General features: G+C 35.4%; 1 protein-coding gene across 4 annotated transcripts in view; it reads right to left on the bottom strand.

The window, feature by feature from the left end:
- Positions 1-17349, bottom strand: part of LOC112863632 (AGBL carboxypeptidase 4) — a 1479506-nt gene that overhangs the window by 753406 nt on the left and 708751 nt on the right. The gene's annotated exons all lie outside the window — the stretch shown is intronic.

A 17349-nucleotide genomic window follows, 5' to 3' on the forward strand; every position in this document is an offset into this window, starting at 1 on the left:
TTTTTTTTCAACATTTATTTATTTTTGGGACAGAGAGAGACAGAGCATGAACGGGGGAGGGGCAGAGAGAGAGGGAGACACAGAATCAGAAACAGGCTCCAGGCTCTGAGCCATCAGCCCAGAGCCCGACGCGGGGCTCGAACTCCCGGACCGCGAGATCGTGACCTGGCTGAAGTCGGACGCTTAACCGACTGCGCCACCCAGGCGCCCCATCCCTTTCCTTTTTAATATCAAATGCTACTTTTTCCATATAATCAACTTTTACGTGCTTGGATTTATGTCTGGACTTGCATTTCTGTTTCTCTGAGTTGCATGTTTATTCTAGTGACAGCTAGCCATTGTTTTCATAATTGCAGTTTTAGGATATGTTTCAACTTATATTAGGGTGAACCTCTGGTTAATGTCTCCTTTTATTAATTTTTATAGCTTCACACCCAGTGAACTTTTTGGTTTTAATTGCTTATTTTCTGTCACAATTCATTTTGTTCATGCTTTAAAATTTTTTTTAAATGTTGTTATATTTAACAATTCTGTGAATTTTTCTTATACTTTTCCTTCTTTTGTTAGTCATTTGCAAATTATTTTTCCTAGTCTTTTGTTGTTTTTTAAAATTTATTTATTTTGAGAGGAGAGAGAGAGAGACAGAGAGAGAGAGAGAGAGAGAGAGAGAGAGAAAGGAGAAGGGGTAGAGAGGGAAGGAGAGACAGAGAATCCCAAACAGGCTCCACACCTTCAGCATGGATCCCAAGGTAGGGCTTGAACTCACAAACCATGAGATCATGACCCGAGTTGAAGTCAGACACTTAACCAAATGAGCCACCCAAGCACCCCTATCCTAGTTTTATTTTACTAATGGTTATATTGAAAATAAAAATAATAAATTGGAATCTTAAGTTAGGCATAAGTAGTTTTCATATGAGCAATGTCAGTAACTCTTTTGAGACAACCACTTGGTATTCTGATAATATCAAGAGATATATAATACAATGAGAGAAAGCTGCTTGGTCTTTCTGGTTACGTGTTCCAGCCTATGTGCTACCATGTAGCCAGGTTATTGTGACTTGGGCTGAATTGCACAGGAGTTTAGGGTGAATTTGCCAAGGTGTCCCAACATATCAAATGTTATATAGGTAATGTGGCACTGAGTTGGGAATAAAATATAGGTCTCTGTTTTTCCAAGCAATCAGCTACTTTCTTTCACAATCCCTATTTTATGTTGCCTGTTCTGAGCCCAATCTGATTCCCAGAATTGTGGAACAAAATGTTGGATTTCCATACCTACCAGTCCCTGTGTAATTTTGACCATGTTTTATGATCTTTCTGAGCCTTGTTTTGCTCATCTGCAAAGAGGAAAATCATACCTATCTGGTAGAGTTGTTGTTAGGATTATATATAATTGCCAACACAATATGATTGGGAAACAGTAAAAGACCACATACATGTGTATATGTATACATACATGTTTATATATATATGCATATGTAACATACATGTATATACATATACATGTATATGTGTGTGGATGTATTAAATTAGGACTCCTGCCCATGAAGAATCTATAGGTTATCACCCAAGTTCCTGAAAGAATGCCAGGAAATCCTGGACCTGATACATCAAAAGCATGGAGTCTGACATGTAAATAATCACTATGTGAAAAATGAATCCTTATCTATTATAAGCTGATGTTGAGGAGTCGCCAATAAAGTTTGTTAATCAGCTGCACCTGTGTTTTGTTAACTGGAAATTGTCAAAAAATTTCACACAAATATTGCAGTCTGATAGAGATAATAAAGAAATGGCTTACTGGTTGCACATTAAAAAATTCTTCCTCCTCACTGTAAGCTTGTGAGAAGGCAGCCAAAAGAAGTAGAAGTGGAATGGAGCAAAACATTCTCATCAAGGGAAGTTTAGCATATCAAACAAAGGCATTAGCAACATGACAGAAGAAAAATAAGATCTTTCAGGGAGACTTTTTCTTCTCTCCATAATTCAGAATAAATATCCAACAATACATAGACAAAAAATACCTCTCTTTTCCTTAATCTGACAGCACTGCCTACAGAGAATTTTCTTCTCAATTTCATTCATTCATTCATTCATTCATTCATTCAAGAAATACTCATTTAATTGTTTCATTTCATAAAGTTATATGACTCTTAATCTTCTGTGTGCTGGGATTACAGGAATAAATAAAACTGGGCACTTTGCTCTTTAGGAACTGCCTACTGAGGGAAATTAACATGTAACACACACACATGAATAAAATGCTGAGGTGGTGTCTATAACCAGCTTAGTGGAAAGAAAGCTGAATCTTTACTGATGCGTAAAGACTGGCTAAGCAGGAAGGAAAACATGGAAGACATTCCAGAGTCAGAGGAAGCAATGAGAACAAAGACTGTGTTTTGTGGAATTATAAACTCTTTCCTGTGGCTGCAAAAAATTCTGGGGCTGGTTTGGGTAAGAGATGAGATTGTGGAATTAAAAGGCTTGCAGGGCATATAAAGTGATTTTAACTTTTATGAAAGCAATATGAAGGTGTATACACACATTTGGTTTATTAAAAGAACTACTTGACAGGCACAGGAAAAAAGCCACAGGGTTTTGAAATTCTCAAACAGGAATGGAGAGGTTTCTAAACTTAGGCAAAGCAAAAAACTCCCTTTTTTGTTCATTCAGTACCTCTCTTGAACGGACTTACCAATGCCACCCACTTCTGGTCTCTATTATGTTTGTACTCTACTTGTTTGTATGGGAATGACTTCAATCTTGGGTTACCTTATTTAATGTTGGCACAATCTTTCCTTGATATTTAATTGTCTACTTTCTTACAAATGTGGTTGACTGTAAAAATTTTCACAATCCGTCTTTCCACCCTGTATCCATAGTCTCTGTACTATAATTTTGCCACTTCTTCCATCAAAAGGTGAGCCTCTTAAATCTAGATTGACCTTGTAAATGGCTTTGGCCAATAGGAATTGGTGGAAGTGATAATACACCAGTTTTGAGCTAAGACCTCAAGAAGTCTCTTGTAACTCCATGTTCTCTCTTGAAATCCTACCACCAACAGTTCATCAAGTCCAGGGTAGGTTTACAGAGGATGAGAGATCACATGAAAAGAGACCATTTGTTCCAGCTGAAGTCATCTTAGACGGGCCTATAGCCAGCTGACCTAGAAACATATGAGAGAACCCAAGCAAACTCAGCAGATTATCAACTAGAACCAGAGCTGACCACCAATACTGAAGAACCACCCAGCTGTCCCATGGACTCTTGAATAGTAATAAATGCTTATTATTTTAAACCACTGAATTTTGGGGTGCTTTGTAATTTAGGGGAAAAAAGCAGCCAAATGATGCACTATGTAATGTTTCAGTGACCAAAACTATGGGAGGGCGCCTGGGACACTCAGTAGGTTAAGTACCAGACTTTGGCTCAAGTCATGATCTCATGGCTCATGAGCTCGAGCCCCGCTTTGGGTGAGCACGAGCCCCACTTTGGATGAGTCCTGCTTATCTCTCTCTCTCTCTCTCTCTCTCTCCCTGCTCCTAGCTCACTTGTGCCCCCCCAGTCTTTTTAAACAAACAAACAAACAAACAAACAAACAAACAAACCAACAGTGCAGGAAAAAAAAACAAGAAAAAAAAAAGAAAGCCAAATAAAGGAAATAAATCACTTATATGTGGAATATAAAGAAACCCAATTCATAGGAGCCGTTGACTAGAATAGTGTTTACTAGGGGCTTGGATATGGGGGAAAGGGGAGATGTTGGTCAAAGTACAAAGTTTTAGCTATAAGAATAATAAGTTCTGGGGATCTAATGAACAGCATGGTGATTGTAGTTCATAATACTATATTATATATTTTAAAGTTGCTAAGATAGTAGATCTTAAATGTACTCACCACAAAAAGAAATGGTAATTATATGATGTGATAGAGGTATTAGCTAAACTACAGTGATGATCATTTTGCAATATATAAGTATATTGAAGCAACAACTTGTATATCTTAAATATAAGCAGTTATACAGTGAAACCTTGGATTGTGAGTAACTTGTTCTGCAAGTGTTCCACAAGATGAGCAATATTTCTAATAAATTTTAACTTGAGAAATGAGCAATGTCTTGAAATACAAGTTGTATGTGATATTGAACATCACATGATCACAACTAAGTCAATGGTTCTTGAAAGACGCTTTGATATACAAGTGCTTTGGATTACAAGCATGTTTCTGGAATGAATTATGCTTGCAAACCAAGGTTTTACTGCATGTCATTTATATCTCAGTAAAGCTGAAAAAAAAGTTTTAAGAAAGGAATGAAAATAGAAATAAAAAAGTGAAATCAAAAGTCATTTACTTCATATTGTAGTTCATAGTCACACTATTTTGTATTAAACTTATTTTTCTTTATTATCTATAATATTTTTTATGTAAGTCTATTCTTCCTTAAATATTAAGTCTACTTATATTTTTGGTCAATTTTTCTCTAGATTTTTACTCTCCAACTTTAAGTAGTGGAGAAAAGATCAGTTCCTGCACTTGAGAATTTTACAAATTGTCTGGGTTCATGGGAGGTGGAACATGGATATGTTCTATGGCAATACTAATATCTCTCTCCTATCTGTAAAATGAGAAGATCACAGCGCTGACAAGTGGTAAAACCAATAAAATCAGGTTTATTTGACTGAAAAGCTGGGGTTTTATATAGTAATCCATAGTGTGTCCATCTTCTCAGTTCTGGACAATATGGGCTAAACAAAGAAGTAGCAAGCTCCTCTCCTTCCATATAGAATCATGTTGGAAATTAAAAGGCAATACAAGAAAGATCCATGCTTTCAATTTGCCTCTGAAGACAATTTTTTATAAAAATCTTTTGATTGAGGGGCGCCTGGGTGGCGCAGTCGGTTAAGCGTCTGACTTCAGCCAGGTCACGATCTCGCGGTCCGGGAGTTCGAACCCCGCGTCAGGCTCTGGGCTGATGGCTCGGAGCCTGGAGCCTGTTTCCGATTCTGTGTCTCCCTCTCTCTCTGCCCCTCCCCCGTTCATGCTCTGTCTCTCTCTGTCCCCAAAATAAATAAACGTTGAAAAAAAAACAATAAAAAAAAATCTTTTGATTGATAAAGTAGTCAAAGTAGTAAAGTAATAATGCTAACAGAGAGAGAGAGAGAGAGAGAGAGAGAAGCAGCAAGAAACTTCCTTTTCCCAAAGCACCTGGAAATTATGGGATGACTGTTCTACAGCATAGCTTTATGGTACTGCTTTCCAAGGCAGAGACCAAGCCACTTACTGATATCAGATCAGGCGCTTGAATTTGTTTGCCAGCAGGAGGAAAGGTTGTACTAAGCAAAGCAAATTCCCTCATCTAGTTCCCCTGAAGCCAAGGACAACTGCTTATGAGTTACTAATAAAATAGAGGTCTAGGCTCAGTCTCCAGCCAATTTCAGGACCATAGCCAGGCCTATGTTTCATTTTAAGGTTGGTGTCAGGGCTAGAACCAAGATAAGGGTTTTCAGCCTGAAGCCAGGGTTCAGATTCAGTCCATTTGAGGAAGGAATCAGTGAATCTCCATAATTAAGGGATATTAAATAAGCAGATAAAAATATTTTATAATTTGTAACATGAAATAAACATGTTTTAAAAAGTTGATTCAACAGGTGTGCTGTTTCGAAGGGACATATGCACCCCAATGTTTATAGCAGCACTATCAACAACAGCCAAAGTATGGAAAGAGCCCAAATGTCCATTGATGGATGAATGGATAAAGATGTGGTGTGTGTGTGTATGTATATATATATACATACACACACACACACACACACACACACACACACACACACACACAATGGAGTATTACTCGGCAATCAAAAAGAATGAAATCTTGCCATTTGCAACTATGTGCATGGAATTGGAGGGTATTATGCTAAGCAAAATTAGAGAAAGACATATATCATATGACTTAACTCATATGAGGACTTTAAGAGACAAAACAGATGAACATAAGGGAAGGGAAACAAAAATAAAAACAAGGAGGGGGACAAAACATAAGAGACACTTAAATATGGAGAACAAACAGAGGGTTACTGGAGGTGTTGTGGGAGGGGGGATGGGCTAAATGGGTAAGAGGCGGAATCTACTCCTGAAATCATTGTTGCACTATATGCTAACTAATTTGGATGTAAATTTAAAAAAATTAAATAAAACAAAAGTTGACTCAACATTATCCTAATTATATTGACACCATTACCTTGCTGTAAATCTGACACATTTTTCATCACTCATGCAAGGTTCAGGCTGAGTTTTTACAAACTTCAAATTATTACAGTCCACATCATGGAGCTTCAGCTTATAGCAGTTTTGGAAACCTTAGAATTTGAAGAGATCAATTTTATATGGAAAAAGTAGGAGTATCTTGTGGATTACAAACAGCAGATAAAATGTTTCTTTATTAAAGGCTGCTCTCTCCAATGAATTTCAGAGAACGCTAAGATCTCTCCTTTGTTTAAAGATAATCACATTTTTCTCAGAGTGGTTCACTAGGGCTTTACCCTGGGCATGAATTTTTCATGACTGATTGATTGAAAAGACAATGCCAACAGAGAATAATACAAGCATAGAGACCTGTCTTACAAGGTAGAGTTAAATTACTCCAAGGGTTAGAATGACAAACCCATGTGCTGCCTTCGACTTGGCAAGTAAATTGACAATTACAATTCTGTTGAAAAATGAGAAAAATCAATTAGGAAAAGGTTGATTTCTACCAAAAAGTAGTGTTTACTTTATTGAACATGATTCAGTGGATTTTGGAAACAAACAAAGAAAGCCCTGTGAGAGAATTCCCATTTTTGGGTGGGTGAAAGGAGGAGCTGGAATGGGAAGCAGGTTGGCCTGAGAGAAAGCAGACCTGTCTTCTCTTCCTGCCTTATGTCACTTACTTGTTATTTAACCTTAGGAGGATTAATTCCTATTATCTCTGATCCTATATTTACCCATTGCTAAAATAAAGATAACTGACTAAAGTCCAGAGTCATGGACTGAGGAGTTTGGACAAAGTAAGACAGTTAAGTGAGGTCAAGGGCAAGAAAGGGAAACTCTAGATTTTATACATATCTGATCAATTAATTCCTTTACTTTTTCAAGAAACATTCACTGGACTCTGCCCATGTGCCTCAAACTATGTTATGTGTTGGGGATATTCAGACAAACAAGTAACACACAGGTAAATAAATAAATATACAGTGCAATATGAGCTAGTTAAAAGAACTATGAAAAAATTAAATAAAGGGCCAGGGGATAGAGTGTAAGATAGTTTATGGTCTGTTTGACTTAAAATTATTATTTATATACACTTGTTGAATACCTATTAAATTCCAAAGAAATGACTGGGCACTTTTGTATTGTATACTATTTCAAACACTTAGAAAAATCTTACAGGTAAATCTTATTTTCATTTTACAGCTTAGGAAAGTAATATGGAGAAAAAGAGATTGAGAAACTGTGTATTTGGTCATCTTTCAGAGATGGGATGGACTCTCCCACCCACATTTGTTTAGGACACTGAGAATGATGATGCCACACATGCATGAAAATGATATAAAAAGGTTTATTACTCACAGAATGAGGATTTCTGCAAGGGCAGAATAGTCTCCCAAACTGGTATGAAATTAGCTTGAGATAACAGGAAAGGAGGCTTTCTTGAAGTTTTATGGTGGTTAGGGGCTGGGGCAGGTTGAGGATCCTCAAGTACACAACAAGGGCTTGTGTGGTTTGAACTTTCTGCCAGTGTTAAGGATGGTCCACCTGTGCTTCATTATCAGTTTGCCCAGATGTGGGGCAGAAGGGAAAGTGGGGGAGGGAGGCTTGAAAGATGTTAGCAGTCAAATGTCAAAAATAAAGTCAGATTCTTTAATATACTTCCTAAAGATGATATATCTTATGTAGTGGAGACCGGATGAATGGAACCCAAGTCTGTTTTTGTCTAACTTCAAATTCTATGATTTTTTAAATATTTTACATTATTATAATTTAAATAAAAATATTCTGTCATTTCTATTCAATGGGCCTAGGGATATGTGTATCAAAAAAAGAAATATGTACTATGCAGAAGACTCTAGGGAGATGATAAGATGGTATGTGTCTAACTGACTCTACTATATAAAACACCTTTAAATGCTTTTTAAGAGAGCATTTGCTGAATCTAGTGAATATGAGCTTGGCAAAATAAAGACTGCCTTTCAGGGCTGCCAAGGCAGTTGGGAATTAAAGAAATCATAGAAAAGTGAGATCAAAATTCTGTATGTAATTTCACTTCCAGTCATTTGCAAAATTTTAAGCTGCTCATAACTAGGGTGAGATGCTAATAAACCAATCAAAAAACAGCATCAAGGAGGTTGAAATGCTAAGTGAAGATTTTAACAGTCTCAAAGTACGGCAGAAAAACAGTTTGGAGTTCAGGGTCCACAAAGATGGAAAATCTTAGTAAATATTCCACACTATTTGAGATACCAGAAGGACTATGCTCTTGGAGTAAGGGCAAGACAAACATACCTGAATTTAAATATTTGAAATTCAGCATTGACTAGATACAGATAATCTTTCCAACATCTATCTGCCTGTCAGAAGAACACTGAATCCTTTCAGAAGAAAATAATATCAATAAAATCATCAAAATTTAAAAATACAATATCCTGCATCAACCGAATTTACTAGACATATCAAGAAACAGAAATAAATGAGGGTGAGAGAAAGAAAGAGAGAAGAGGAAGAGAGAGGAGAAGGAAGGAAGGAAGGAAGGAAGGAAGGAAGGAAGGAAGGAAGGAAGGAAGGAAGGAAGGAAGGAGGGAGGGAGGGAAAGGAAAGAAAGAAAGAAAGAAAGAAAGAAAGAAAGAAAGAAAGAAAGAAAGAAAGAAAGAAAGAGAAAGAGAAAGAAAGAGGAAGGATGGGAGGAAGGAAGGGGAAGAGAAGAAGGAAGATAGGAAAGAAGGAAAGAAGAAACTTGACCCACTGATTATAGTAATCATCCCCTTATTCATAGGGAATATGTTCCAAGACTTCTAGTGGATGTCTGAAGCCACTGTTAGCACTAAACTCTATACATACTATGTTTTTTTCTATACATACATATCTATGATAAAGTTTAATTTATAAAGTGGGCACAGTAAGAGATTAACAACAATAACTTTTAACAAAATAGAACAATTAAAACAAAATACTATAATAAAAGATATGTGAGTGTGGTGTCTCTCTCTCTCTCTCTCTCAAAATATCTTGTACTATACTCACCCTTCCTGTGATGATGTGAGATAAAAACATATCTATGTGATGAGATGAAGTTAAATGAATAACATAGGTATTGTGATGTAATATTTGTCTACTATTAACCTTCTGACATTATGTCAGGAGCATCATTTGCTTCCAGACTGCAATGTGATTGACCATGGGTAACTGAAAACATGGAAAGCAAACCTGCAGATAAGGGGGGGGGGGTGTATTACTATATCTAAATATTTCAAGTATCAACAGAGACTTTAAAATAGCAAACAACTAACATTTTTGAGAAAATAGAGACAATAAAGAAAAAAATTACCAGAGAACTGGAATGTAGATAAATACTTAAGTGGAAATCCAGAAATTAAAAAAAAATTAATAACTGAAATTAAGAACCTTATAGATGGGTTTTAATATCACACTAGACCCAGAAGAAGAAAGGAACAGTGAAATGGAAGATTCATCAGGAGAAAATATCCACTCAAAGCAGTGAAAGAAGAAGAGATGGAAACTACAAAAAGAGGATAAGACTCATATAAGGTATGGTAAAAAGAACTAGATCTGTGTCACTGGTATCCCAGAAAAATATGAGAGAAAATGAAAAAAAGCAATATTTGAAGAAATACTAACCAAGAATTTGCCCAAACTTACAAAAGACATTAAGCCATGGGTTCAAGAGGTTCTATGCACCCCAATAGGATACATACAAAGAAAGCTAGACATAGGCACATCATAGTACAGCTGTTAGAAACCAAAGACAAAGAAATATTATAAGAATATGGAAAAAGATGACATATAACTTAAAAGGTCCAACAATAAAATTTAGAGTTGATGTCCCAATAAAAACAGAAACTGAAGACAGTGGAAAGGCATCTTTCAAGTGTTGAATGAAAAAATGAAACTGACAATTACACTTCTGTACTCAAAGATATCCTTCAAAAATTAAGTTAAACACATTTCAGGAAGAAAAAAACATTCACTGTCTGAAGATCTAGACTATAAGAAATAATAATGGGAGATTTTTCATGCAAAAGAAAAATGATCCTAGAAGGAAACATATTGATGTAGGAAGAAATGAAGAGTACTAACATAAGGGATAAATATGTGGATAAATCTACATATTAAGTGTTTAAATACACACACTCACATGTGTATGCATAAATATATATAATACATATCCATATGAATACAATATACAACATATATACACATACACACTGTATATACAAGAACATATCCATGTGAATACAATACACAATATATATACACATATACAACTGTATATACAAGAATATATATGTATATGTGTATTTATATAATATATGTGCTTAAAATATATGAAAAGTAATAGCAAAAGGGGGGGAATAGAGTTAAAATATTATGCAAAACCTGTATTACCCAGAAAGTGGTAGAAGTATTCATTTAAATTATAATGTAATTTCTACTATTAAAAGACTAATAAATAGATAAAATAAGCTAATAGAAAGGATAAAAATTAATAATAAAAGATACAAACCCATTTGTAAGATAAGTAAGTCCTGGGGATATAATTTATAGCATTGTGGCTATGGTTAACAATACTGTATTGTGTATCTGGAAATTTCTAAGAGAGTAAGTCTTAAATGTTCCCATCACACACACTCACACACACACACACAAACACACACAAATTTGTAATTCTGTATGGTGATGGGTGTTAACTAATGTTATTGTGGTAACAATTTCATAATATATACATATATCATATCATTACATTGTACACCTGAAACTAATACAATGGTATATGCTGATTATATCTCAATTAAAAAAAAAAGAAAAGGTAGGATAGATGTATAATCTAAACAGAAGCTAAAGACGATTGAGGAGATGGTAAAAGAACATTTAATACTGAGCTACAGAAACAATTCAAATGAGGCTACTGAGAAAAGTTGTAGTAGGGCTGTAAGGCATTTTGAATAAGAATAAAAATTAGAATGAGAATAAGAATAATAAAAACATTTGATTGATTTCAGATCAGGTCATGATCTCACTGTTCATGGGATTGAGCCTTGTATGGGGCTCTCGGGCTCTGCGCTGTGCGTGGAGCCTGCTTGAGATTCTCTCTCTCCCTCTGCCTCTCCCTCTGTCTCTCTCTCTGTCTCTCCCCCGCTTGCTCATGCTCTCTTTCTCTCTCTTTCTCTCTCAAAATAAATAAATAAACTTAAAAAAATAGAAAACAAAAATTTTACATTACTTACAAGAAACTATTTTAAATATAAGAATACAGAAATGTTGAAAGTGAAAAGTTTACAAAGTACTAAACAAAAGAAAGTGATATAGCTATATTAATATCAAATAGACTAGACTTTAGGATAAGAAATACAACGAGAGATAAAGAGACCCATTTAACATTTATAAAAAGGGCAATTAAAGAAGTTAGTATACATAGCAATCCTAAAGTTAAATTCACCTAAAATCATAGTCTCACAATACATATACAAAAATTACAGAAGTAAAAGGAGAATTAAATCCACAATCATAGTTAGAAATGTAACTTACCATTCAGTAACTAATAAAATAAACAGACAAAAGTATCAATAAGGATATAGAAAATATGAAAATCTTCATTAACAAACTAGATATAATTGATGTTTATAAAACATAACATCCACCAACTGTGAAATACATTATTTATTCTAGTGTATGTGGAACATTTATCAAAATAGACCACATGCTACATCATAAGCAAGTTTCAAAAAACTGCAAAGGACTGTAATCATCCAGAGTATATTTCCTGATCACAATGGGATTAAGCAAGAAATCAGTAAAAGGAAGACAACCACAAAATCTCCAAATATTTGGAAAATAACCAATGTACAAAAAAACCCCATCATAATGAAAATAAAATATTTTCAACTTCATTACTCTCATCCACTGGTGAGATAGTCACTCTAGAACACTGATAGTATCTAATAAAAGTGAAACTACAAATGTTCTGGAAGTTAGAAATCCTACTTTTAATTACATACCTGACATAATTACATATATAAGTGCATTAGAGAACATGTGCAAGAATGTGTAGAGCACCACATTGAGCATGGAGCCTACCTAAAATAAATAAATATCAATCAATCAATCAGATAAGAAAAATCTAGCATATACAAACTATACTATCTAGTAGTAAAAATTATTATATGCCAAACATGCACAATTCTCAGAAACACAATATTGAACATAAGAAAGCAGAGAAGGCAGACATAAAATAAATTCTTCTGTTATGCTTATATTTATATGAAGTTTAAATACTAGCAAGACTAAGCTATAGTGTTTGAGGCCAGGATGGAAAAAGTACTGATTTGGGGCGCCTGGGTGGCGCAGTCGGTTAAGTGTCCGACTTCAGCCAGGTCACGATCTCGCGGTCCGGGAGTTCGAGCCCCGCGTCAGGCTCTGGGCTGATGGCTCAGAGCCTGGAGCCTGTTTCCGATTCTGTGTCTCCCTCTCTCTCTGCCCCTCCCCCATTCATGCTCTGTCTCTCTCTGTCCCCAAAATAAATAAACGTTGAAAAAAAAAATTAAAAAAAAAAAAAAAAAAGAAAAAGTACTGATTTGAAGGGAAGAGAGGCACAAGTAATAACAACATATGTGTGATCTCCTGTACAAGTTTATTGAGCTTTATACTCATAATTTATACATTTTTGTACATATATATAATATAATACTTATTAAATAAGTGAAACCACTTGTACTAAGTGAATAATAATAACAATACAACAGTTTAAAACATGTGATGTGGCTAAAGTAGTGCTTAGGGGGAAATTTGTAGCCTTAAAAATGAATATATAAGGATAGAATAAAGGTTTAAATCAAGGATCTAGGCTTATCTCATGAAGCTAAAGAATTAAAAACAAAGCAAAAAAGTACAATGCAAAGTAAGTTGAAAGGGTACAGTAGACAGAAGAACAAAAATGAGTCAAACACAAAATTAACTGAGTAGAAAAAATCCAACAAAGCCAAAAGTTTTTCTAAAGCTCAGACTATAGCTCTGTTTAGGTTGGCTGATATTGGCTAGGGTCACCTCCCAGACTTCTGGGTGGATTTAGTTTGCCATGTATTTCCTCAATCTGGGACCAGCACCTATCTGAGGATAAGTTCTCATCGTAAATGACAGAAGAGACCAAACAAAACCACTCAAATATTAAGCCTCTGCTTCCATCACATATTCTAATATTCCATTGGTTAAATCAAGTCATATGTCTAAGCCCAGCATGAATAGTCAGAGAAATATACTCTGCTTACTCTACAAGGGAGAACTGCAATGCAGCATGGTTTATAACTCTACTGGGAATGGGGAGAAAAGATTTGAGGGGGAAAAAAAAACAAGTATACCAAAGTGCTATATTTATTTTAAAAATTAAATCCATAATTAAAAACATTCCTTTAAAGATATTCTAGACCTAGATAGCTTCACTAGTGAATTCACTTAATCATTTTAGGGACTCACACAAAATCTTTCAGAGAATGTTGAGAGGGAACTCTCTCCAAATCATTTATGAGGCTAGCATAACCTTGATACCAAAACCTTTTAAGGAAATTACAAGAAAAGAAGCTAATAGGCCAATCTCTTTCAGGAACATAGACACAGAAGCACTAAACCAAACATTATCACATCAAATCAAATTGGTTGTGGTATAGCAGAATATTATACATTGATGAGAAAGAATATGTGATTGCTACATAAAATAATATGGACAATATATTGTTGAATGAAAATATACGTATTAAAAAGGGCATATACAGTATGATTCCATTTATAGGAAGTTATAGAACAAGCAAACTAATCTAATTTGATAGACTATCTATTACATTTGGGGGTATTGACTGAAAGGAGGCATTATGAAGCAAGTCTTCTGGGTAACTGGCAGTGTTCCATATTTTTGACCAGGGGAGTGGTTACCTTGATTGTTATTTATTTGTAAAAATTCATTGAACTATATACTTGAGATTGGAGCATATATATATATGCTAGTCTTCAATTAAAAGAAGTTTCCAAAAATTTTCTCACTAATATTTATAACTCCCTGAAGAGATTCTGAATAAATAGTTGTTAATATTGCTTCTAGCTCTAAAATTTGCGATTCTACTGCCAACTTCTGCTAATTGATTAGGACCTTTACTGTCTCCTTAACAACAGATCAACACTAAAAACAGCACTAAAAGATTTATATAATATAGAATACATCTAAAAATAGTAATAAGCTTAAGTGAGAAAAACATGTGAATGACCATAAATTATTTCGAATGGTTGGCAGTTTTCTTGAAAATCTCTGTTGTGAGAGGTAAGCCAGTACTTTAATTAGGACGATAGCATATTTTTATACCAGGGGCCAATACAAAACTAAAACTGAAATATTACAAAGCCAAATTGGTAGGCAAAAATATGATATTTCAGGTCTGAAAAAAAGATAAATCTAAATGTCAAATTATGTAACTGAATGTTTTACCCTCGACAGTTTCAAAGCAATAGAAATGCCAACAGCAGAGTTCCTGAAATTTCGAGACATACAATTTATGACATAGTAGAAAAAGCACAGAATTGAGAGTGTGAAAAACTGTGTACTAGTTCTGGCTATGTCGCTTATTAGTTGCATGATTTTGAGAAAATAATTTAAAGTTTCTCAGTTTTATCCCCTTGTGTATAAAACTGAAATTAATAATATGTACCTCCTGGTATTATGAGGAGACTACAGTACATTTGTAATCTACCAATTATTATTGCTATTTATTTGCCCAGATTGTTTTTGAAGTACTTATCTATAGTTTGATTTTTCAAGGCTCTTGTCCCAACAACCTATTCAGAAACTTCCAAAATCCACATGGATCCCCCTGAGCAAACGGAAATGTATGCAAGTGTTACATTCTAAGCTTATACTTATGGAATTCATCACAGGAGATAAACTGAGGTACTTCTCTTCCTAAAACAGACCAATTCTCCCTAAAGAAAGAATTTCCTCTGAATTTTTCCTTAGAGAAAGTAAGGGACTACTACAAGATCAGACCAATACAACGTCAGCTAACATCTTGCCAAAATGATTCCCTCGGCCAACTGTGGCATGTCTACAAGAGTTCCACAATTTTCAGTTTGTGTTTTCGCATATCTATATATGGTTTTGAATCCCAAGTCACTAAGTCAATCTCTTCAATCTAATGCCCCTAGCTTCTCCAGACTAGGCTCTCTATTTCTGCCAGATTTGGCTCACCAACAGCCCCAAACATAGCTCTAGAATGCCTCTCCTCCTGTCAGCCTGGTTCACTCCTACTCATGTTCCGAGTCTCAGCTGAGGTGTCATTTCCTCCAAGAAGCTTTATTTAACCCTCAAGCTCACAGAGGTACCTCATCTGTACTCTCTCTGCAGCCTGCATGTCTTTCACAGCAATCACGATGCTATATTGTTGAATGTTTATTGTCTGTATCCCTCTTCCCCCAAAATGGAAAATTCTTAAGAATAACCTTCTTTTTATTCTTTGTATCCTAGCATTCAGTAGGTTCCGCTTGCATCTTCATGCTAAACAAGTGAATAAGTGAATGAATGCATAAGTAAATCCATGAATAAGTAAAATAATGAAATGTATGATTCTCATTCATTCCAGCCTCCATGTCTTTGTTCTCATGACTTAGGTCTCCCTGATTTACTCCCTTCTGCCTACTCAAATCTTATCTATCATTCAGTTACTGCTGGAGGTTGCACGCACTAAAGTATAAGCATTGATAAGATAACAAAAAATAAGATGTACTCCCTACCCTCAAGGGCCTTACAGTACATTAGGGAAGAGGTAGATGTAAATAACTGTCTACAATGCACTGGCAGAGTGAAGCAATGGAGTCTGAAATCATAAGAGAGGACCAATCCTAGCCTGGTGTATCAGAGATATCTTTGCAAAGAAGGCACTTTCTGAACTATGACTTTAAGGATAGAAGAGGTTTCCAGGTAAAGGTTAAGGATTGGGGATGATGCAAAACATTTCAGAGAGAAAAAAATATGGGCATGGGAATAGAGATGTAAAATGGCAGAGTGTAGGGAAGGATCCTAGAATCAAACTAAACAGTAAAGTTATGTAAGTGTTTAGGACTGCACTCTGGTCAATAAAAAAACATGAGACTGGAGCCCAGGCTTCCCAATTCTAGGTCCAGACTACTTTCATTACCCCTGAAATATTAATGTTAGATTGCATATGACTAACTTCTATGACTTTCCAATGGAAAATGCTCAAGTGTGGCACTTCGTCTCTTTAGATGGTGGGTTTCACCCCTCAGAACTCCTTTCTCAGTAGTTGTGGCAGATCTCAAGTAAATTTTAGCAGTTCACTCAATGGCTCAAAGGCTGTCATATAGAAAGACATATATAGTTTGCTGAAATCCTGTGAAATCTTTAATCTTCCATAGCAATTTGGAGTCCTAGTAATAACTCAATGAAGCAATGTAAACAAAGCCCAAATATCACTCAATGATGAATTTCTCTGACAACATGTCTTTGTCTAAAGAATGACAACTTGGAGTTGCTGAAAGGAACCCGAGTAATTGTGCATTCTCAAGACAGATGATTTGTCAACCAAGACCCTCAAAAATGTTTCAATTATCCCAATTTTGCCCAAATATCTGAAAAAAATACAACCTACCTACCGTAATACACAGTAGCTAATGCCTACAAAGTTTTAGGCATTCTGCACTCATCAGCATTCTTCCTAACAACTATGTAAATATCAATATCTCTATTATATAGTTGAGGGAACAGAGAAACATTAGGTCACATTTCTGAGGTTGCAAAGCTTGTGGAGATGGAATCAAGATTCAAATTTGAATCTAATTCTAAAGCCAGTCATATTTTTGGTAACTCTAATTGTGCAGTTAAGCAGGTCCCCCCCACCCCCCTCAGCCCCCATCTCTTCTCACATCAAATTTAATGACCATGGTTGTGGAACCATGGAGAAAGTCCCAAAGAGTCACAGTACCTGAGTTATTTAACCACTGCTTTTCTGTGTGACCTCATTCCCATTGATAGGAATATGTCTAAATGATTTCTAAGGCTTTTAATAGTTTTGACAGTCTGTAACT

This window comes from Puma concolor, chromosome C1, assembly GCF_028749965.1.
Source record: "Puma concolor isolate L17-30 chromosome C1, mPumCon1.1.hap2, whole genome shotgun sequence".
NCBI lineage: Eukaryota > Metazoa > Chordata > Mammalia > Carnivora > Felidae > Puma > Puma concolor.